Raw genomic sequence first — 24,241 nt, forward strand, 5'->3', positions numbered from 1 at the left:
AACTCTTCTATGGTAGTACTCATCAATCAGCAGCTTATTCTCAATGTCATTTGAGCATTGTATGGTGAACTGACTGACTGGGGCCAAATTGGTTTCCATACACTGCTGATTGATGATTTTGATTGACAATAGAGCTCTGATAACATTTGCGGTGTTGTAATTGAGGCTTTGATGTACTTTGTTTTCCTCTACAGTGCTTCTGAGACATGCCCCAAGCAGCTCCAGCACTCCTCAAGGTACAATTCCATTATAATTCAGGAAATGTTCTTTCTGGTGTAGGTACCTGAATTTCAGGAAAAATGGGGCGTATTCACAGTGCAGTGCCAGGGCAGTGGTCCCTGGAATAATGAATTCACCATTTTAAAAGTTTGAATTGTTACAGCTGACAGAATCCTGCTCTTTTATTGGAAGATCCATAGAACACCTGGGGCTGGATTTTGAAGGTGCGTTTTACCATGTGGTAATACATAAATTGGCCTCGCTCTGCGCACAATCGTATTATGAAAGCCTTATCGTCCCGTGTTGAACGCACACACATATGGAATACGACGTTGCTGAATATTTTAGCATTGTGGGAGTGTCCATATGTTAATTATTTTCGCTTTGCGCAATTTGCTATTAAGCCCCTTGACCTGCGCATAACGATTAGACGTGGGTCTAGGCACCTCATAAACGCAAAAAGAAGAAAAAGCACTGTTTGATTTTACACTTGAGCGGCTCTGGGACGCTGCTGGAGTGTTGCCAAGTCTGTTTATTATAAGCGGCTTCTTTTTCTGTAAAGTTGCTTGTAAATATTGGTAGGCCTAGTTGTGGTTGCTTTTCTTGTTTCTAAAGGTTTCTCCTAATGTTGTTTAAACCAGTGATCCTCACACAGCACATTCCCATGTCAAGGATCCCCAGATGAATGCATTTGCCCAACTAAGGACGGCTAATACAAAAATGTAATTAAAACTTTACTTTTGAAAATAGCAGATCTACCAGCTCACAATGCATCACATTCATTCATTAAAACTATGAACTCTGACTGCAGGCAGATATATAATGATCATTATAACAATGTGCAAGAAAATATTTAAAAAGATGTAAGAACTTTATATTTGTGGACAATCAAAATATGTTTTTTATTTTAATGTGGTGTCATTAAAATTAATCTGGATATAGCAGACTCACTATCTAGAAAATAAAAACATGGCACTTCATTTAAAATAGGTTACAGACCCCTGTTATATGCGCTTATTTTGGGATTATTTTTATAGACCTATTTACTTGTTTCTCTGAGACATGGCAACAGCGTCTTTTTATTGCGTCATTTTATTAAAATGTTGAGATTAGAAACGGTCATAATTCTTTCATTTCTCAACCTTAAAAAAAAACAAAAACATATCCATAATCCTTGGGAAGTTTGCTTTCATATGCTGTATCACAGTCTTCAAAGTCTTCTTCAATAAAATGCTACGAGCGAAGACCATACCATCACGGGACCATACCGCATCACGGGCATACGCACCAGGCATTCAACTCATTACTCATTTCAAATATAATATAATTATAATTTAAATTAAAATATAATTTTACTGGTGTTTCTCAATAGAAACAACTTATTTTGAGGCATAAAGGTGACAGCATGCAGTGCAATAGGAACAATTAACCCAAATGTGACAAAGTCATATGTCATGTCTTCTATGGTGCCAGCCTGAAGAAATGTAATAATAACGATCCCCAAAGTGCGCATTCCGTATGTGACATCAGCTGACTGGTAAAGAAAATAGTACGGACATGTTGATTGGGTAACTCTCAAACACGCCTTAAACACTCCCATGACTAATTCAAGGCCGTTTTGCGCACTCCACGGGGTGTCGAAAGCGCTTCTTAACATGCTTAAAATTGCAATATGACATACCTCACGCCCCCAGCTCATATTACTGTAATAGGTAAAACGCACCTTCAAAATCCAGCCCCTGGTCTTAAAGAGTGTAATGAGAAAATGGTTAAAATCACATATGAATATATGTTGAGCAAAGTAAGCATTTATTATGAACATTAGACAATTGTGAGAGCATCTGAATGTGTTCTCTGATTTTGTTGATTTCCTTTTGTTTTCTTTATTGGAATGGCTGTTTTGTATCGGTAATGCTGGATTGTATCAGAGTTGTATTTTGTACCACATTTGAATTAGGAACTGCTCTGAGCACCCAGGCATCTCAACGTGTATGGAGATGGTATAGAAAATATTTAATTTATTTAGATTTGTTTGTTCTTCCCCAAAAACAGCAAATCGTGGCACTAGCCCGGGGCAAAGGAGCAGGACTAGAGAGCATTGAGCTGTGAACAAATTTGTGATGGTGTAAATATGGCTTGTTTTTATTCCCCTCTACAGTGTCCCTGTCCCTGTCTCGAAGGCTGTCTCAAGGCACTCCTCAAGGTACCAAATTGTATAATCATAGCATACCGTATTACTGTATCACTTTAGTATACAAGTAGTGAAAGTCTAATGTTTTTTTCTCCTCAAAACAGCAGGGGCACCAGGTCACACCAGGTCAGTATTGAGTTCAATGGTAAATACAAAATATATATTGGCCATCTTTAAATACGTTATATTCAAAACATTTAAAACGCCGTTTGTAATTTGTAATATCAGATTTCAACTCTGTCTGTCGGGGGGACGACGTACAAGACCTGTACACATGGGATCCTGGGAAGGTGAACGAAAACTGTAAAACAGATATGCATTAAATGTTATTAGTGTCTTATTGCCGTTTCATCTTAGTGTGATTGAAAGTATGCAGTTGACAATGTATATGCATTTTCTTTGTATCCGTTTCAGCCTTTTCACCAACGAACTTATGAAGTCTTTTAATATGGAAGGTGGAGGGCCCAAAAAGAAAAAAGCCTTTAAAAAGACAACGTTCTTTTCGCTGGTCAATGGTAAAAAATTACAATTTTCTGTCCTTGGTCTTTTTTTATTCATATTTTAAATGTGTGGCTGATGTAACATATTGACAAACGTAACAATTGGTATTTAATTGTTTTTATTGCAGAAGCTGTTCGAAAGAACTTCCCAGATTCAACGGAGGCCCAGATCTCCACGGCCATGGCAGGCTTTTTAAAGCAGCCCCCCCCCCCCCCCCCTTCAAAAACTGGGGACCCACACAGGCCAGGCCTCTGGTCAGCCAACCAGCCAGGCCTGGCCTGCGTCCCCCTCCCTTCCTAACCACTAGACCATCAGGGATTGGCCGTACTGCAGCTACAAGACGGCTACAAGAGGACTTTTTCAGGATAGGCGTTTTTTCATTATGTGGTGAGTCACTTCATGGATTAATTTCATGACTTTTGCAGTAAAAGTTAAACTTGGGACAATCCATTTAACAAAGGGGACATCCTAAAGATATGAACAAACTATGTCCCATTTAGTTCTACCCCTGATAAAGAGTAGGACAAGTGAATGTTGCTCAGAAAAGTTAACTTTGCTATTTCTGCTAATTTAATACCTTATATAAAAGGCTGCTGATTCACAATAGAACCAAATATTGGCATTCTGATTCTTCTGGGAAATGTCCCATTTTGTTGTATCTCAAAAACGAAGCCTCTTTTAGAGGGTTTGTTCCCGCACTAAAATGTTATTGGTGTCTTATTGCCGTTTCATCTTAGTGTGATTGAAAGTATGCAGTTGACAATGTATATGCATTTTCTTTGTATCCGTTTCAGCCTTTTCACAAATGGCCTGATGAGAACATGCAGGGTGGAGGGCCAACACAGAAAAGAGGCCATTTAAAAAGACGCCCTTCTTTTCAGTCGTCAATGGTAAAAAATAACAATTTTCTGTCCTTGGTCTTTTTTTATTCATAGTTTAAATGTGTGGATGATTTAAAATCAGGTCACAGGATTCAAACAAGTACGTTTTGATGACATTAGACATAAACATTACTGGGGGGGAGAGGACTATTTTGAACTTGTAAAACACAATGTTTATTCACATGTTCACCAGCCAAAGTGAAGCATCACATAGCCCACATCACAGTTTTTTCAAACAAGCGTCAATTTAAAACATTTTGGTTGTATACATCATAATTGGGGAAATGGATCTTTTACATGTTCAGCAAATATTTATTGTTACATTCTATAATTTTACAGAAACCAAGACGGCATATGTTTTTTATACAGATATCAAAGATGTCCAATATAGTAGGGAAGGACATCAAATCCTGTACAAGAAATATACTTGGCAGGTATGAATTCAAATTGAAGGGTTACAATGTGTTATTGCTGTTTCATCTCAAGTGTTTGCTTTGCAAGTTGCTATAGCAGGCAGTTATCAATGTATGGGTGTATTAGCCACTATGTACAGCTTCAAGTGTATGACTGTCTGTTTAAGCACAGAATGTGCTCAGCAGATTGGCACCTCACAAGAGTGTTTTATATCTCTTTCAGACTTTTCACCAATAGATTGCTGTGTCAATTTAATATGATGGGTGGTGGGCAGCGGGAGAAAAAGCTGTTTAAGAAAACGGCTTTCTTTCCCCTACTTAATGGTAACATAAACAAGTGTCTTTGCCAGTTGTTTGTTCATATAATGTGTGTCTGACAAATGTCCCTTTTTCTGGAGTATACTTGGACATCTCTATTATATATTATATTGTATTACTCTCACGTATGACCGATACAATTTGTCATTCTGATTGCAGAAATTGTTGGGAAGGTATTGCCGACAGCAACAGAGGGCCAGGTCAGCGCGGCTACAGCTGCTTATATCAAGCAGGCCCCGGCTAGACTTGGTGGTGGAGGAGGGTACCACCAAACTGACTGAGTCTTGACTTAAAAAAAAAAAAAACAGCGAAGTCAAAGTACCCAATGCGAGATGCAAGTAAGAATGGAAGTATTTGAAATTAAACTAATTTAAAACATTTACCGTTTATTTATTTTTTACTCAAGAATTTCAGAAGGTAGTGGTGGAGTTCCTCCAGGAAAATCCTGGAGAAATCCGAGAAAATCCTAGATAAATCTCAGGAAATCCTGCAGAAATCGCAGGAAATCCTGGAGAAATCGCAGGAAATCCTGGATAAATCGCAGAAAATCCTGGATAAAGCTGAGGAAATCCTTGAGAAAGTATCTGATCGTCTTCGAACCTTCGACTTTCGTTCTTGATTAATGAAAAACATTCTTGGCAAATGCTTTCGCTTTTGTCCGTCTTGCGCCGGTCCAAGAATGTCACCTCTAGCGGCGCAATACGAATGCCCCCGGCCGTCCCTCTTAATCATGGCCCCAGTTCAGATAATAAAACCCACAAAATAGAACCGGGGTCCTATTCCATTGTTCCTAGCTGCGGTATTCAGGCGACTAGGGCCTGCTTTGAACACTCTATTTTTTTCAAAGTAAACGCTCTGGACCCCAAGCAGGACACTCAGTTAAGAGCATCGGGGGGGCGCCGGAAGGCAGGGGCTGGGACGGACGGTGGCTCGCCTGTCGGCGGACCGTCAGCTCGGTCCCGAGATCCAACTAGGAGCTTTTTAACTGCAGCAACTTTAAGATACGCTATTGGAGCTGGAATTACCGCGGCTGCTGGCACCAGACTTGCCCTCCAATGGCTCCTCGTCAAAGGAATTAAAGTCCACTCATTCCAATTACAGGGCCTCCAAAGAGTCCTGGATTGCTATCTTTCGTCACTACCTCACCGTGCCGGGAGTGGGTAATTTGCGCGCCTGCTGCCTTCCTTGGATGTGGTAGCCGTTTCTCAGGCTCCCTCTCCGGAATCGAACCCTGATTCCCCGTTACCCGTTGATCGGAATGGATGATTAGATCAGTAATTGTTTTTATTGCAGAAGCTGTCCGTAAGACCTTTCCTGGTGCACCAGAGGCCCAGATCAGACATTTCCTGGTGCACCAGAGGCCCAGATCAGACATTTCCTGGTGCGCCAGAGGCCCAGATAAGACCTTTCCTGGTGCACCAGAGGCCCAGGTCAGACCTTTCCTGGTGCACCAGAGGCCCAGATCAGCACCATCATTGTCCATTTTAAGCAGGCACCAGGTCAAAGTGGCGGGCGCGGCTGCAAGAGGCCAAAAAATAGTAGACTGTTTTTGCCTGCCAACCCTCATCTCTATGTGTGTATATACATGTATAATTATGTTATTCCAGGAACCCCTCAGAAGCAAAGATTTGAGTTAAAAATGTTCGTTCTGATAGAATATATTCAAAGAGTTGTGCTGCATTTTCACGATTTTTCAGAAAATTTCCACAAGATGGCATTTAGTAGAGGAAAGGGTAAAGTGTTTAATAATTTGCTTAAGATGTTGACTGTAATAAGTTAAGACATTTAATGTAGGCATTCATTGTTTAAAACTGTTTAAAAGACTGAATTATTTGAAAATATATTTAATGTTTAAAATCGAGTGGTTAAAAAGAGAACCTGTTTGAAAAGATTATCATTTGTTTGGCAATGTTGTTAATCTTTGTTTCTTTGTGTTCGAAGGTTTTCAACCTAATTGAAGAACCAGCCAGTCAACAAAAGCAACTGCAACTGTGCAAAAGTTGAAAATAAAAGTTGACTTTGAGTTGGATCTTGGAGTTGTTTCCTTAATGTCCTTTGGAGTGGAAATAGAGTTGGACTTTACACTAATATGTATGCACTTCATTTAGGAGAGAATATCGTGTGGCGCAACCATATAGTTGCTGACAATTTAAAAGTTTGATTTTGTCATACATGTTGTGGGTGTGAAGGTTCTCTATATTTGATTTGTGATGGAAAAGGTATTTTTGTGTTGGGTTCATTATTGCAGTGCAGTGTTTAAAACGGTACCAGTATATCACCAATAGGTGGCGAAGTATTACTAGGGGAACAGAGTTTGTGAGGTGTGTCAAGGTTCATGTGGACTGAACTCTCACGTGATCCCATGAGAGTTTGTCCATTCAATGATGCAACACATGCTGCTGTGAGCAATGTGCAGTGTGTAACACTGAGCATATATTGATCTATTTTGCAGGTGAGATGGTTATTACTGGGACTGCACATGCTATGGGATCATGTACTGTATGTCTGGATTGTATTTTAACTGTTTTTTGGGATAACTAGGATGTGAAGAAGAGTCAGTGCAGACTAGAGTGAGTTGGCGTTAGCTTAGCAACTAGCATGGGAGCTTAGCTCCTGGTAGCTGCAGCAGTGGAACTAAGGCAGCCATGACAGGGCATTTAGTGAAGTTGTGCTAACTAATTTGGGTTGGAGGAGTAAAATAAAGGATGTTATGTGTAATACTGTGATCTTATGTGACGATGTTTATGAATGTTGGGTTATCTAAACAGGGAAGTGGGTTATTTTGAAAGAAAGATAACTAATGTGTTTAATTACTGTGACCTGATTATTGATTGAGTAATGTTTTGGGATTTTGGGTATGATGTCATCACAAGTTAATGTGATTTATGAGAGTTTGTCCATTCAATGAAACTATGACAAACATTTGTTTGACCAACGTCCGCCTTCCCTGACTATGGGAAAAGGAGTGCAGGAATCCCACATAAACCCTGGTCACTCTCACCTTGGAGCCTGAAAAGATCAACTCCGATTTCCATGTCCAAACATTGGCCAGAATATGTAGACAAGTGTGTTTGTCTTATGTAACGCCATTTCCACTATTCTAAAGCCCCCTCAACTGGGCACCCCATCATAGAGGGACTGAGAAAGCCACTGTATGGCTTCAACTACTTTGCTGTGGCTACGACTGTATATGACGATGACCGTACGGCAATCTTTGGACATGGAAATCCGAGTTGATCTTTTCAGGCTCCAAGTCCAAGGTGAGAGTGACCAGGGTTTCTGTGAGATTCTGCACTCCTTTTCACATAGTCAGGGAAGGCTGATGTTGGTCAAACAAATTGTAGCAAGTCCCTCCTACCCAAGCTACATTGATCCAGCTGGTCAAAACGCCACTACATTCCAAATGTCAGTACATTGGGCTGGTCACTGACTCGATGACTGAAGGCCTATTCATAGTCTGGATTTCCGGTGGTGAGGTGACCACCGCTCCGGTGGTGAGCTGACCACCGGAGATGAAATAACATTGAGCGGTGGTGAGTGGTTTGCTCTTCACCGCGGCTCAGTGACGTCATGTTGTAGTTCGGTGGTCACCTAACCACCGAGAATCCAGACTATGTATGAGCCTTAAGACTTGGGAACTTTACTGGACCCATCTTGTAGATGCCAGCCAGTAAAGCTCCTCCACTTAAGGCTCATACATAGTCTGGATTTACGGTGGTTAGGTGACCACCGAACTACAACATGATGTCACGAGCCGCGGTGAAGAGCAAACCACCGCCACCGCTCCAGCCTTTCTCTCTGTTTTTACTATTTCTATTACTATTTCCACATTTATGTTTTTAAAGTATAGAGTGTAAAGTATACAGTTTAATGTTGGTGTTTGTTTTGTAGACTGTTGAATAAATCACTGCAGCCAAGAGCCAACATCAGACAGAGTGGACATTGTCAACTATAGCCTGTAAGTCCAGTTTCATTAAGGCATTTTATGTACTACTAGTAGCCAACTTCTTATGCTGCAATCACACTGGCAGATGCAAAAGATACAAAGCTAGACCATATATTTGCACCTTTAGCTGTAGCTGTCCCAGCAATGGGTATTTTGTGATATTCTATTTTATTGCTCACCTCTGAAAATGTATATGTGAACATCATATGTGTGTTTATTTGGGTACATATGGTAAATGCATGGTGATATAGTGCCATCTACTGTGCTCTAGTGGTTTTGTGGTCTGTCTGGTTCATGGGCAGGTTGAATTAGGCTCACCTGCTCTGATCACCTCATTTCAATCACCTGTTGGGTCTTGGGCATGTCAGAGCAGAACAAACAGAGCAGAGGGGAATAGAGGAGCTCTTTCATGTCAGAGAGTCTGCCATGACAAAGATAAGAAAGAAAATAATATAAAAAAGAACTTAACTGAACTCCTAAAAGTCTGTGCAGAAGGCGCATACGGTATGTTCCCAATTGTTTTGTTTGTGTCTGTAAAAGTTATATTGATGTGATTTCTTTGCAGTTTCTCACGTTGTCGCTTGGGATAAATAAAAAGCCCTCTCGATATCAGTTAGGACGTTGTCTTATTACTGCACCAGATGAAGATGGCTTAGGAGCAGTTACAGTAGCTAAAGTTGAAACCAGCTCAACCTTTTATAGCTGTTGTATCTTTTGCGGCTGCTACAAACATTGGCTGTATATCTTCATGTCGCTAGCTTTCATTAAAAAAATGAATAGTAGACTAGACTGTATCTTTGCATCTGTCCGTGTGATCGCAACATTAGCTATTTATGGACTAAAGTCCTGTATAAAAATGTATGTTTTGTCTGATCATGTGTGTGTGCATATTTGTCTGTAGGCATCACTGTCTGGCTCCTTCTCTTCTGTTTGATTCTCCTTCCCTTGCTGCTGCCATCGATAAAGCCTCGTCACGGCTTGACCTGGGTTCCAGCAGGTAACAACCGTCAAAAACACACACAATGTATTCATAATTTCATATATACATCGTTGCTGTTGGGCAGAAACCTCATATCTCCATGTCTCAACGTTTGATGTTTTGTCACCCATACTACAGTGTCTGCACAAAAGCAGCAATAAATAGCCGATCTACAAGCTCACATTGTGTCTCATTGTGATGCGTTGTTTCCTTGTAAATCTGCTATTTCAGCTTTTTGGGGGGTTTTAAACTATTAGTCTTTCTGTGGCATTTATAAATATTGAATCAAGGAAAAGTATTGACAAGAGCTAAGGATTGAACAGTGTGCCTGATGGGAAATGAACAGGGTTTCATTATTGTGTATTTAGTCTTATTTCCTACTGTCCATGTCTTCCAGCTCCACCTCAACTCTTTGCCTCCTTTATCCAGGATTTTCTGCGATTTCTCCAGTGATTTATCAAGGATTTCTGCAGGATTTCCTCAGATTTCTCTAGCGCTTTCTCAAGGATTTCCTCAGCTTTATCCAGGATTTTCTGCGATTTATCAAGGATTTCCTGAGATTTCTGCAGGATTTCCTGAGATTTCTCTAGCGCTCTCAAGAATTTCCTCAGCTTTATCCAGGATTTTCTGTGACTTCTCCAGTGATTTATCAAGGATTTCCTCAGATTTCTCTAGCGCTCTCAAGGATTTCCTCAGATTTCTCCAGTGATTTATCAAGGATTTCCTCAGATTTCTCTAGCGCTCTCAAGGATTTCCTCAGCTTTATCCAGGATTTTCTGCGATTTATCCAGTGATTTATCAAGGATTTCCTGAGATTTCTGCAGGATTTCCTCAGATTTCTCTAGCGCTTTCTCAAGGATTTCCTCAGCTTTATCCAGGATTTTCTGCGATTTATCCAGTGATTTATCAAGGATTTCCTGAGATTTCTGCAGGATTTCCTCAGATTTCTCTAGCGCTTTCTCAAATTGAAGATGAAGTGGCACATGCGTTCTTGGACCGTTTAATAGCATGGGCTGAAGACAAAACAGAGAGATGACCAAGCACAGCGTGAAGGGGAAAAGGCCAGTCAAGACGCTGCAGTATTGGCCAGTCTACGAGGACAATATGCAGACCTGCAGCTCAGCTTCCAGGCCTCAACAAAAAGACTGGACGAGGAAATGGCGAAGCTGACACACAGAATGAACTATCCCATCCAGGGGCCCAGTCTGCTAACTACCTCGTCAGCTGCAATACAGCCACCTGAGGTAACTATACGCAGTGAATTTAGAATTAATGGCCAAATTGTCATACTCTAACTTGACCCATCAAATTGAAATGGGACGGAAAATAAATCACTGTGAGGCTGAAATTATTGAGGCTGTTGTCAGAGCCATTAGCCCCTGAGGTCTAAGCCTCCGTGATATGCAAATATTACCTTTATACTTTGCCAAAAATACACTTCACCCCTTTTGCAACCATCTTATTTTAATTATGTTTGGGAGACAAACACTTTACGGGGGTTTTTAGTTTTTAGTATTTCAAAGTGTCCATGATGTCATGGACACTTCCTTCCCAGACTACAATTCCCATAATGCTTTCGTGCACTGCTCCTTGTGGATAGGGGGAGGGCTGTCTTACTGAGACAACATGTAGTCCTAGGTTCATGGGCAGGTTGAATTAGGCTCACCTGCTCTAATCACCTCATTTCAATCACCTGTTGGGTCTTGGGCATGTTTGAGCAGAACAAACAGAGCAGAGGGGAAGAGAGGAGCTCTTTCATGTCAGAGAGTCTGACATGACAAAGATAAGAAAGAAAATAATATAAAAAAGAACAAGAACTTAACTGAACTCCTAAAAGTCTGTGCAGAAGGCGCATACGGTATGTGTTCCCAATTGTTTTGTTTGTGTCTGTAAAAGTTATATTGCCATTGTATCGTTTATTGTTTGTGTACATTTCATTGTGTTGTTTATATAATACGGACATCAGGATTGACAACAAGGACATTCATATTTCATGTTTGTTGTATTTAAAATAATATTGTTATGTGATTTATTTGCAGTTTCTCACGTTGTCGCTTGGGATAAATAAAAAGCCCTCTCGATATCAGTTAGGACGTTGTCTTATTACTGCACCAGATGAAGATGGCTTAGGAGCAGTTACAGTAGCTAAAGTTGAAACCAGCTCAACCTTTTGTAGCTGTTGTATCTTTTGCGGCTGCTACAAACATAGGATGTCTCTTCAAGGTACCAAATTGTATAATCATAGCATACCGTATTACTGTATTAGTTTAGTATACAAGTAGTGAAAGTGTAATGTTTTTTTCTCTCAAAACAGGAGGGCAACGGGCAACACCAGCTCAGTATTTAGTCTAGGAGTGCGGAGGACTCCCTTGTACATTTTGATTGACAATAGAGCGTACATTTTGATTGACAATAGAGCTCTGATAACATTTGCGGTGTTGTAATTGAGGCTTTGATGTACTTTGTTTTCCTCTACAGTGCTTCTGAGACATGCCCCAAGCAGCTCCAGCACTCCTCAAGGTACAATTCCATAATTATAATTCAGGAAATGTTCTTTCTGGTGTAGGTTACCTGAATTTCAGGAAAAATGGGCGGGATTCACAGTGCAGTGCCAGGGCAGTGGTCCCTGGAATAATGAATTCACCATTTTAAAAGTTTGAATTGTTACAGCTGACAGAATCCTGCTCTTTTATTGGAAGATCCATAGAACACCTGGTCTTAAAGAGTGTAATGAGAAAATGGTTAAAGTCATATATGAATATATGTTGAGCAAAGTAAGCATTTATTATGAACATTAGACAATTGTGAGAGCATCTGAATGTGTTCTCTGATTTTGTTGAGATTTCCTTTTGTTTTCTTTATTGGAATGGCTGTTTTGTATCGGTAATGCTGGATTGTATCAGAGTTGTATTTTGTACCACATTTGAATTAGGAACTGCTCTGAGCACCCAGGCATCTCAACGTATATGGAGATAGAAAATATTTAATTTATTTAGGTTTGTTTATTCTTCCCCAAAAACAGCAAATCGTGGCACTAGCCCGGGCAAAGAAGAAGCAGGACTAGAGAACATTGAGCTGTGAACACATTTGTGATGGTGTAAATATGGCTTGTTTTTATTCCCCTCTACAGTGTTCCTGTCTCGAAGGTCTCGAAGACTGTCTCGAGGCACTCTCTCAAGCACTCCTCAAGGTACCAAATTGTATAATCACTTTTATACAAGTAGTGAAAGTCTAATGTTTTTTTAAGTAAGACGCGCGAACGCACTCGGCTCCATATATGGGCACAAAAGGGGCCAGGTCCACAACAATCAAATCACTGGCCCCTTTTGTGCCCATATATGGAGCTGAGTGGACCTGGCCCCTTTTGTGCCCATATATGGAGCTGAGTGATTGCTGATGCAACACACTCCATATTTGGATAGCGGGACAGACAGACACACACACACACAGACATGATCTGCTAGGTCTCATAGTAAGTGCTCACTGCGTTCGCAATTACGCAGTGCTCAAGTCTACACCGACCAGAGTCCAGCGGGAGCTTTTTAACTTTACTTTACTTGTACTCTTCCCCAGGTGTTTCCCCCCCCCCCCCCCCTTCAAAAACTGGGGACCCACACAGGCCAGGCCTCTGGTCAGCCAACCAGCCAGGCCTGGCCTGGGTCCCCCTCCCCCCCTTCCTAACCACTAGACCATCAGGGATTGGCCGTACTGCAGCTACAAGACGGCTACAAGAGGACTTTCTTGGATATCCCTCTTTCAGGATAGGCGTTTTTTCATTATGTGGTGAGTCACTTCATGGATTAATTTCATGACTTTTGCAGTAAAAGTAAAACTTGGGACAATCCATTTAACGAAGGGGATATGAAAACTATGTCCCATTTAGTTCTACCCCTGATAAAGAGTAGGACAAGTGAATGTTGCTCAGAAAAGTTAACTTTGCTATTTCCGCTAATTTAATACCTTATATAAAAGGCTGCTGATTCACAATAGAACCAAATATTGGCATTCTGATTGTTCTGGGATGTAGACACACTACCTGTAGATCATCTGTGATTGTTCTGGATGTAGACACACTACCTGTAGATCATCTGTGATTGTTCTGGATGTAGACACACTACCTGTAGATCATCTGTGATTGTTCTGGATGTAGACACACTACCTGTAGATCATCTGTGATTGTTCTGGATGTAGACACACTACCTGTAGATCATCTGTGATTGTTCTGGATGTAGACACACTACCTGTAGATCATCTGTGATTGTTCTGGGATGTAGACACACTACCTGTAGATCATCTGTGATTGTTCTGGATGTAGACACACTACCTGTAGATCATCTGTGATTGTTCTGGGATGTAGACACACTACCTGTAGATCATCTGTGCAAGTATGATGTAAAAACAACCAGCAGGTAGAAAATGACAGAGGATTAACTTGGAACTCCCTCTTTTAGGATAGGCGTTTTTGCCTATATGGTGAGTGACTTCATGTATTAATTTCATAACTTTTTGTTATACCTCGGGGAGGGGTATCTCAAAAACTAAGCCTCTTTTAGAGGGTTTGTTCCTGCACTAAAATGTTATTAGTGTCTTATTGCCGTTTCATCTTAGTGTGATTGAAAGTATGCAGTTGACAATGTATATGCATTTTCTTTGTATCCGTTTCAGCCTTTTCACAAATGGCCTGATGAGAACATGCAGGGTGGAGGGCCAACACAGAAGAGGCCATTTAAAAAGAACGCCCTTCTTTTCCGTCGTCAATGGTAAAAAATAACAATTTTCTGTCCTTGGTCTTTTTTTATTCATAGTTTAAATGTGTGGATGATTTAAAATCAGGTCACAGGATTCAAACAAGTACGTTTTGATGACATTAGACATAAACATTACTGGGGGGGAGAGGACTATTTTGAACTTGTAAAACACAATGTTTATTCACATGTTCACCAGCCAAAGTGAAGCATCACATAGCCCACATCACAGTTTTTTCAAACTAGCGTCAATTTAAAACATTTTGGTTGTATACATCATAATTGTGAAATGGATCTTTTACATGTTCAGCAAATATTTATTGTTACTTTCTATAATTTTACAGAAACCAAGACGGCATATGTTTTTTTATACAGATATCAAAGATGTCCAATATAGGAGGGAAGGACATCAAATCCTGTACAAGAAATATACTTGGCAGGTATGAATTCAAATTGAAGGGTTACAATGTGTTATTGCTGTTTCATCTCAAGTGTTTGCTTTGCAAGTTGCTATAGCACGCAGTTATCAATGTATGGGTGTATTAGCCACTATGTACAGCTTCAAGTGTATGACTGTCTGTTTAAGCACAGAATGTGCTCAGCAGATTGGCACCTCACAAGAGTGTGTTTTATCTCTTTCAGACTTTTCACCAATAGACTCATGTGTCTCTTCAACATGCTGGGTGGTGGGCATCAGGAAAAGAAGCCATTCAAGAAAACTGCCTTCTTTCCCCTACTTAACGGTAACATAAACAATTGTCTTTGCCAGTTGTTTGTTCATATAATGTGTGTCTGACAAATGTCCCTTTTCCTGGAGTATACTTGGACATCTCTATTTATATTACACTCTCGTATGACCGATACAATTTGTCATTATTTTGATTGCAGAAATTGTTCGGAAAACATTTCCGAACTAACCGAGGCCCAGATCAAACCTTTCCTGGTGCACCAGAGGCCCAGGTCAGACCTTTCCTGGTGCACCAGAGGCCCAGGTCAGACCTTTCCTGGTGCACCAGAGGCCCAGATCAGCAGCATCATGGTCCATTTTAAGCAGGCACCAGGTCAAAGTGGCGGTGGCGTCTGCAAGAGGCCAAAAAATAGTTGACTGTTTTTGGCTGCCAACCCTCATCTGTATATATATGTATAAATATGTTATTCCAGGAACCCCTCAGAAGCAAAGATTTGAGTTAAAAATGTTCGTTCTGAAAGAATATATTCAAAGATTTGTGCTGCATTTTCACGATTTTTCAGAAAATGGCCACAAGATGGCATTTAGTAGAGGAAAGGGTAAAGTGTTTAACAATTAGTTTAAGATGTTGACTGTAATAAGTTAAGACATTTAATGTAGGCATTCATTGTTTAAAACTGTTTAAAAGACTGAATTATTTGAAAATATATTTAATGTTTAAAATCGAGTGGTTAAAAAGAGAACCTGTTTGAAAGGATTATCATTTGTTTGGCAATGTTGTTAATCTTTGTTTCTTTGTGTTCGAAGGTTTTCAACCTAATTGAAGAACCAGCCAGTCAACAAAAGCAACTGTGCAAAAGTTGAAAATAAAAGTTGACTTTGAGTTGGATCTTGGAGTTGTTTCCTTAATGTCCTTTGGAGTGGAAATAGAGTTGGACTTTACACTAATATGTATGCACTTCATTTAGTAGAGAATATCGTGTGGCGCAACCATATAGTTGCTGACAATTTAAAAGTTTGATTTTGTCAAACCTTTGTGGGTGTGAAGGTTCTCTATATTTGATTTGTGATGGAAAAGGTATTTTTGTGTTGGGTTCTTTATTGCAGTGCAGTGTTTAAAACGGTACCAGTATATCACCAATAGGTGGCGAAGTATTACTAGGGGAACAGAGTTTGTGAGGTGTGTCAAGGTTCATGTGGACTGAACTCTCACGTGATCCCATGAGAGTTTGTCCATTCAATGATGCAACACATGCTGCTGTGAGCAATGTGCAGTGTGTAACACAGCATATATTGATCTATTTTGCAGGTGAGATGGTTATTACTGGGAATGCACATGCTATGGGATGATGTCCTGTATGTCTGGATTGTATTTTAACTGTGTAACTGTTTTGGGATAACTAGGATGTGAAGAAGAGTCAGTGCAGACTAGAGTGAGTTGGCGTTAGCTTAGCAACTAGCATGGGAGCTTAGCTCCTGGTAGCTGCAGCAGTGGAACTAAGGCAGCCATGACAGGGCATTTAGTGAAGTTGTGCAACTAATTTGGGTTGGAGGAGTAAAATAAAGGATGTTATGTGTAATACTGTGATCTTATGTGAGGATGTTTATGAATGTTGGGTTATCTAAACGGGGAAGTGGGTTATTTTGAAAGAAAGATAACTAACTAATGTGAATTGTGAATGTTTAATTACTGTGACCTGATTATTTATTGAGTAATGTTTTGGGATTTGGGTATGATGTCATCACAAGTTAATGTGATTTATGAGAGTTTGTCCATTCAATGAAACTATGACAAACATTTGTTTGACCAACGTCCGCCTTCCCTGACTATGGGAAAAGGAGTGCAGGAATCCCACATAAACCCTGGTCACTCTCACCTTGGAGCCTGAAAAGATCAACTCCGATTTCCATGTCCAAACATTGGCCAGAATATGTAGACAAGTGTGTTTGTCTTATGTAACGCCATTGCCGCTATTCTAAAGCCCCCTCAACTGGGCACCCCATCATAGAGGGACTGAGAAAGCCACTGTATGGCTTCAACTACTTTGCTACGGCTACGACTGTATATGACGATGACCGTACGGCAATCTTTGGACATGGAAATCAGAGTTGATCTTTTCAGGCTCCAAGTCCAAGGTGAGAGTGACCAGGGTTTCTGTGAGATTCTGCACTCCTTTTCACATAGTCAGGGAAGGCTGATGTTGGTCAAACAAATTGTAGCAAGTCCCTCCTACCCAAGCTACATTGATCCAGCTGGTCAAAAGGCCACTACATTCCAAATGTCAGTACATTGGGCTGGTCACTGACTCGATGACTGAAGGCCTATTCATAGTCTGGATTTTCGGTGGTGCTGACCACCGGAGCTGAAATAACATTGAGCGGTGGTGAGTGGTTTGCCTTTCACCGCGGCTCAGTGACGTCATGTTGTAGTTCGGTGGTCACCTAACCACCGAGAATCCAGACTATGTATGAGCCAAGTATGAGACTTGGGAACTTTACTGGACCCATCTTGTAGATGCCAGCCAGTAAAGCTCCTCCACTTAAGGCTCATACATAGTCTGGATTTACGGTGGTTAGGTGACCACCGAACTACAACATGATGTCACGAGCTGCGGTGAAAAGCAAACCACCGCCACCGCTCCAGCCCGTCTCTCTGTTTTTACTATTTCTATTACTATTTCCACATTTATGTTTTTAAAGTATACAGTTTAATGTTGGTGTTTTGTTTTGTAGACTGTTGAATAAATCACTGCAGCCAAGAGCCAACATCAGACAGAGTGGACATTGTCAACTATAGCCTGTAAGTCCAGTTTCATTAAGGCATTTTATGTACTACTAGTAGCCAACTTCTTATGCTGCAATCACACTGGCAGATGCAAAAGATACAAAGCTAGACCATATATTTGCACCTAGCTGTAGCTGTCCCAGCAATGGGTATTTTGTGATATTCTATTTTATTGCTCACCTCTGAAAATGTATATGTGAACATCATATGTGTGTTTATTTGGGTACATATGGTAAATGCATGGTGATATAGTGCCATCTACTGTGCTCTAGTGGTTTTGTGGTCTGTCTGGTTCATGGGCAGGTTGAATTAGGCTCACCTGCTCTAATCACCTCATTTCAATCACCTGTTGGGTCTTGGGCATGTCAGAGCAGAACAAACAGAGCAGAGGGGAATAGAGGAGCTCTTTCATGTCAGAGAGTCTGACATGACAAAGATAAGAAAGAAAATAATATAAAAAAGAACAAGATCTTAACTCCTAAAAGTCTGTGCAGAAGGCGCATACGGTATGTTCCCAATTGTTTAGTTTGTGTCTGTAAAAGTTATATTGATGTGATTTCTTTGCAGTTTCTCACGTTGTCGCTTGGGATAAATAAAAAGCCCTCTCGATATCAGTTAGGACGTTGTCTTATTACTGCACCAGATGAAGATGGCTTAGGAGCAGTTACAGTAGCTAAAGTTGAAACCAGCTCAACCTTTTGTAGCTGTTGTATCTTTTGCGGCTGCTACAAACATTGGCTGTATATCTTCATGTCGCTAGCTTCCATTAAAAAAATGAATAGTAGACTAGACTGTATCTTTGCATCTGTCCGTGTGATCGCAACATTAGGTATTTATGGACTAAAGTCCTGTATAAAAATGTATGTTGCTTTGTCTGATCATGTGTGTGTGCATATTTGTCTGTAGGCATCACTGTCTGGCTCCTTCTCTTCTGTTTGATTCTCCTTCCGTTGCTGCTGCCATCGATAAAGCCTCGTCACGGCTTGACCTGGGTTCCAGCAGGTAACAACCGTCAAAAACACACACAATGTATTCATAATTTCATATATACATCGTTGCTGTTGGGCAGAAACCTCATATCTCCATATCTCAACGTTTGATGTTTTGTCACCCATACTACAGTGTCTGCACAAAAGTAGCAATAAATAGCCGATCTACAAGCTCACAGCATGTCTCTTTGTGATGCGTTGTGTGCTTGTAAATCTGCTATTTCAGCTTTTTGGGGGGTTTTAAACTATTAGTCTTTCTGTGGCATTTATAAATATTGAATCAATGAAAAGTATTGACAAGAGCTAAGGATTGAACAGTGTGCCTGATGGGAAATGAACAGGGTTTCATTATTGTGTATTTAGTCTTATTTCCTACTGTCCATGTCTTCCAGCTCCACCTCAACTCTTTGCCTCCCGGTGGCTGTCCCCCAGGCATCTAGACTGGACTGGACTGGACTGGACTCCCGGTGGCTGTCCCCCAGGCATCTAGACTCGTACAGACAGCAATTCAACAGTCTGGACAAACAAGTGACTGGATACCTTACTGGTACGACACTGTTTAATAATTGCTTTACAACCTTTCTTTAGTTATATTCAACTATATTCCTGAAACATTGTGTTGCAGATATTATTCATTTACCACTGCGTTGTCTGCTCGCTGCCTTATATGAACACAGCTGCTTCAATAATTCTTCCCTGTGTAATATTTTGATCCTTGAGGAGGATAATTAAAATGTTGAATCATTGAGATTTTACAGTTGGGAGTAGATGTAGATTATCAGTGATATGGATTTGAGTGGTGCCTGACGGCTCCAACTAACTGCTATGTCCGTATGTATGTCCTGATGAGTACGAATTGGGGTTGATTGGGCTGATTCAGGTCACACACACAGCAGCCAGAGTACAGTGTACAGTATGAGTTATACTGTAGAGTATGAGTAGTACAGTACGATGCATAGGCTATAGTTGCATCGCTCAGTTCACACAGGTGTGATTTTTATAGATTAGTAATTAGTTGGTATGACAAATATCATTCAAACTCATTTTTGAATGAAATAAACAGTCTGTTGGTTCCCTGTTAACACCTAGTGTATCTCTTCTTTGTTTTACAGCTTATGGAATGGCGATGTAAACGCTGCTCTTTCGTGGCTTCAACAAAAGGAACCCTTCTGAAACATTACAGAGGGAATCACGGTACATTTGGACATGGCTCTTCAGTTTCCTGTATTCATTTAAACTGTCCTTGCAAATGTAAGACATGGGGTGGCCTGCAACACTGTTAAGAACAAGAGGCCTGGTGAAAGGGCATCTGCGAAGAATGTAAAGAAAGCACGGAAAGGAGAAGTGCTTTACCTCCCAGACTATCCTTTAAGAGACGGTAAGGAACTACAAGAGCTGTACCGACACCAACTGATCCTTTAAGAGACGGTAAGGAACTACAAGAGCTGTACCGACACCGACTGATCGACGAGTCAAAGAAGACAAACGGCACAGCCATCAGGGACTTGATGTGCAGAACCTTTGCACATAGATGACGCGACATCATCCGCCAGCAGATGAGCATCAAGGATGTAAAGGAGAGATGGCCGGCCTTGTTTGATGCTTCACAAGTGAGTAAATTGGATTCTTGTAGAAATGACATCCTGCATGTGACACACATTTACGTTGTATTTAACCAATTGTACTCATTCCTGGAGCAACGGTGGTGGAAAATGGATGTACAAGATCACAATGTGTTCTTAGTTTTTCTGCTTTCCCCTCATCTGTTTTTCAGTTCAGCGCAGAGTTCAAGTTGATCACTACAATGGAGCTTGAGCTGAAATTCATGGAGATGTTGGACCTCTATACACCTAAACTGCTGTCCATGTTCCAATCTAAGAGGGGTGCTGTAGGAGAGCGACATCGGGCAAAGAAGAGTGCTCTGCTTCAGGTAATAAACCATTTCGACCTGAGGATGATTCTTAAAAACGGCTTCTAAATCAGAAAATGGCAGATATGCAAGCTCACATTGCATCTCACTGTGAAGTTTGTGAACTTGCAGATCTTCTATTTTCGGTATTCATTAACTTTAAAAAAGCTAGAACACTTTGGTAGAAGTTTGTGTTGTCATTTCCTTGCCATGTTGTAACTTCACATGCGGGTGAGAAATGTTCCTCATTGACTTCCACTGTAGTTTCTTGCCTGTAACGCAAACCTATCAAATGTCCTAGACCTGTCCCATTAAGTTAATTACGATCACTTACTTTAGATACTAATGTATCCTAAACGGTCATCACTATGTCTCTGTCCTGTTCATTCCCTGCTAGACGAAATGCATGTCTTAATAGTCTTGTCGGTACTAAACCCCTCTTATTCATGAACTTCTTTGCCTTTTTTTTACTATTTTGAAAAACATTGTTGTTCATTTAGATTGGCTAGTTGACCAATTTTGTTTTTCAAACGCGTAAAAAAGGCAAATAAGTTTCGGGGTAATGTGTTTAGCACTGGTGGAAATGTGGCCCTAAATGCTAAAACTGTGTGCGGACAATTGAAACGGTAGACTTTAAAGTTGGTAAACAAAAGCCCAGCTTGAATGTGCAAAGTAATGCATTGTATTAAGGATAAAACTTTGTCTGCAGAGTGGAAACCCCATACAGCTAACCAGATGAATCCTGATCAAGTGCCTCATCGACCATCTGGGAGAAGAGCCTGGTGCCCTGATCAAGGACGTTGAAGTTAGTAAACTAAAGTATTTAACAATTTGTAGTTTTAACTAATTGTGAGACAATATATCAAACGTGCCAAGAACGGCAGAGTGAGGAGCTTGTTCTGTGAGAGTGTCCAGAGAATCAGGTTGTGAGATGGCATGTCTAGTGCTACTGCAGTTCAGACATGTGTTCCTACATACTGTCCTCCTGGTAAGGTCGAGATACACTCAGGTCTGCACTGCACATGGATACAAGTTCCATAGAAGCCAGCAGCATGTCTTAATTATGGAAGCACGTTGCACAGTAAAAATAGCAGATCTACAAGGTCACAAATTGGCAATAGAATACATGTTTGGAAGCTTCTTCCATGAACATGAATGGTCTCAAATGTCTTAAAAACAAAGTTTAATGCCTCGATCTGTGATTTCTTCAACTGGTTGGCTGTATGTGGAACAGCGGCAGCAGCAAACCTTTTCAATTGCAAACTCAAGACACTTTTCATGTACAGCAATTGGACTGACGGAGATCCCACCCAGAGCAGGGAATTGTGTTTAGAATGATAATACCGTGAACATCATCATTACGTTTTCATTCATGAGATTTTATTTTGCTTTTATTTTTTTACAATGTGTGCAGGATGCTGGTGTCGATGTAGAAGAGGAGTGACTCGCCCTCCTGCCTTTGTTCTCTGCCGCGGCGGTAGGGCCCGTTAATGGCTTGTCTGCGCCGCGGTTTTGGGGTTTCGTGAATGAAGTGACGTCATTTGGGATCTCCAGGGATTCCCTTGTCCATTCATCAGTCCGGTGAGTACAAACTGATAAGCGATGTCTACTTCAGCGTACACGCTTGTGAATGTACTCTGACTTTGGGAGATGCAGTGATTTATTTGTTTGATTTGAAGTTGATTTATTAAGTTTGGTTACTTTGCATTCATTTTGAGTAAGTTTGTGCTGGTGGAGAGGTTTTTCCTGGCTGTTGTGCTGCTAAAGTAAATATATATATATATATTATAATTATTATTATAGTATATTAAATATATAGTTTGCTTGGCTGGTTTTGTTTTTTATTTTAATACGAGTGTCTCTGGTAGGCGCGTATAGTCTCTGGTATAGGATATAGCTCGCTGGGTCTAGGCCGGGGGGTGGTTTAGGTGCAAGGTGCGGGTGTAGCGGCTGTGCGTACGCACGGTCGTCTCGGGGGCACAGCTGAGGGGTGCATGCGGGTCGCCAGTTCCTGGTTGCCCTCCCTGCCTCTCGGTATCAGCTAGGCCTTTGCGGTGGCCTTCCGTGCATAAGTACCTCCCGCAAACCGGCATGAAGACGGGTGGAGCATAGCTTGGGAATTATATAGGCTAGAGGGGCACTTGTATTTTTTTCTTTTTTTTTCTTTCTGCCAGCTGTGAACTTTAAGCGCGCACAGAGCCATGGTTAGTTTAGAGGCATTTATCGCAGATCCGTCTGAGGACCTGTTAATGCAATGCACCAAAGACCAACTAATTAAAATAGCAGACCATTATAGGATTAAACTGGATTCACACTGACTTCAATATGTATTCATATGAATTATATATAATAAAATCTAATTATTGACATGAAACCCAAATTAAGTAGATTAAACGCCTCAAAATGTAATGTTGACACAGGTTATCTTCAAAACTGATCTTACCTTGATGCATTTATTCCCAGGATTTTCAGACCATTATTTGAAACATGTTTCAGTGTAACACTAATGATATCTTTTACTTTAACAAGCTGGATATAAATAGATAATGTTGACATTGATTTACTTTGATCTTTCAAATGCAATTTCAACCACAAAACCTTTTTCAATTAAACATCTCTCATTAGCAGGCAATTCAATTAAATTCAAAGGGCTTTATTGGCATGAGAAAACATACGTTTACATTGCCAAAGCAGAAAGAACAATACAACAATACAGCAATACAATCAAAACAGGCAGGCAGGCACAGCAATATCCCTCTTTCTGTTTCTGGCGCCTAATAAGTCACATACTCCACATACTCCATTTTTTTAAAGTAAAAGTGCAGACAAACTGACTGGTCTGTAACTCAGGGTGTACACATGGAACCAAATGGACATTCAGTCAGTCTACTCTTTTGCCTTTTTGTACCCTCCACCACCACGTCCAGCCGGGGCCTGCTTGATATAAGCAGCTGTAGCCACGCTGACCTGGCCCTCTGTTGCTGTCGGAAATACCTTCCCAACAATTTCTGCAATCAGAATGACAAATTGTATCGGTCATACGTGAGAGTAATATAATATAATGTATAATAGATGTCCAAGTATACTCCAGAAAAAGGGACATTTGTCAGACACACATTATATGAACAAACAAACAACTGGCAAAGACAATTGTTTATGTTACCGTTTAGTAGGAGAAAGAAAGCCGTTTTCTTAAAGGGCTTTTTGTCCTGCTGCCCACCACCCAGCATGTTGAAGAGACAGAGCAATCTATTGGTGATAAGTCTGCCAAGTATATTCCTTGTACAGGATTTGATGTCCTTCCCTCTAAGATTGGACATCTTTGTTATCTGTATATAAATTATCAATAGTGATGTAAATTGTGTTAATTAAAAATGTAATATTTAACAACTTATTATTATTATTTACCACTGTACGCCTGTATGATGAATTAGACAGCTCCGTGCAGGACTTCCCAAAGTCCTGCATGTCGTCAATAGGGAATCCGACTCCGACATCACCCTCCTCCTCAATAGATTCTCCATTCAGTTTCTTTAACTGCTCCAATATGGAGTGGAATATGACTGTATGAGACTGGAGTGTCTCCAACACTTCCTTCTAAAACTCTGATTAACAAAATAACTACATTATACACACACACTCATCAACATTAATTGTATCCAATCAAATGGTACTTC

General features: G+C 40.6%; 1 long non-coding RNA gene across 1 annotated transcript; it reads left to right on the top strand.

Moving 5' to 3' along the window:
- The first annotated feature begins 19,116 nt into the window (after positions 1 to 19,116).
- Positions 19,117 to 22,006, top strand: LOC308334064. Its single transcript, XR_013965852.1, has 5 exons — positions 19,117 to 19,202; positions 20,212 to 20,265; positions 20,430 to 20,585; positions 21,274 to 21,369; positions 21,979 to 22,006. It is a non-coding gene; the product is annotated as an uncharacterized lncRNA (long non-coding RNA).
- Positions 22,007 to 24,241: the final 2,235 nt, after the last annotated feature.

Source organism: Protomyctophum bolini (assembly GCF_963924005.1).
Source record: "Protomyctophum bolini genome assembly, chromosome: 19".
Lineage (NCBI taxonomy): Eukaryota > Metazoa > Chordata > Actinopteri > Myctophiformes > Myctophidae > Protomyctophum > Protomyctophum bolini.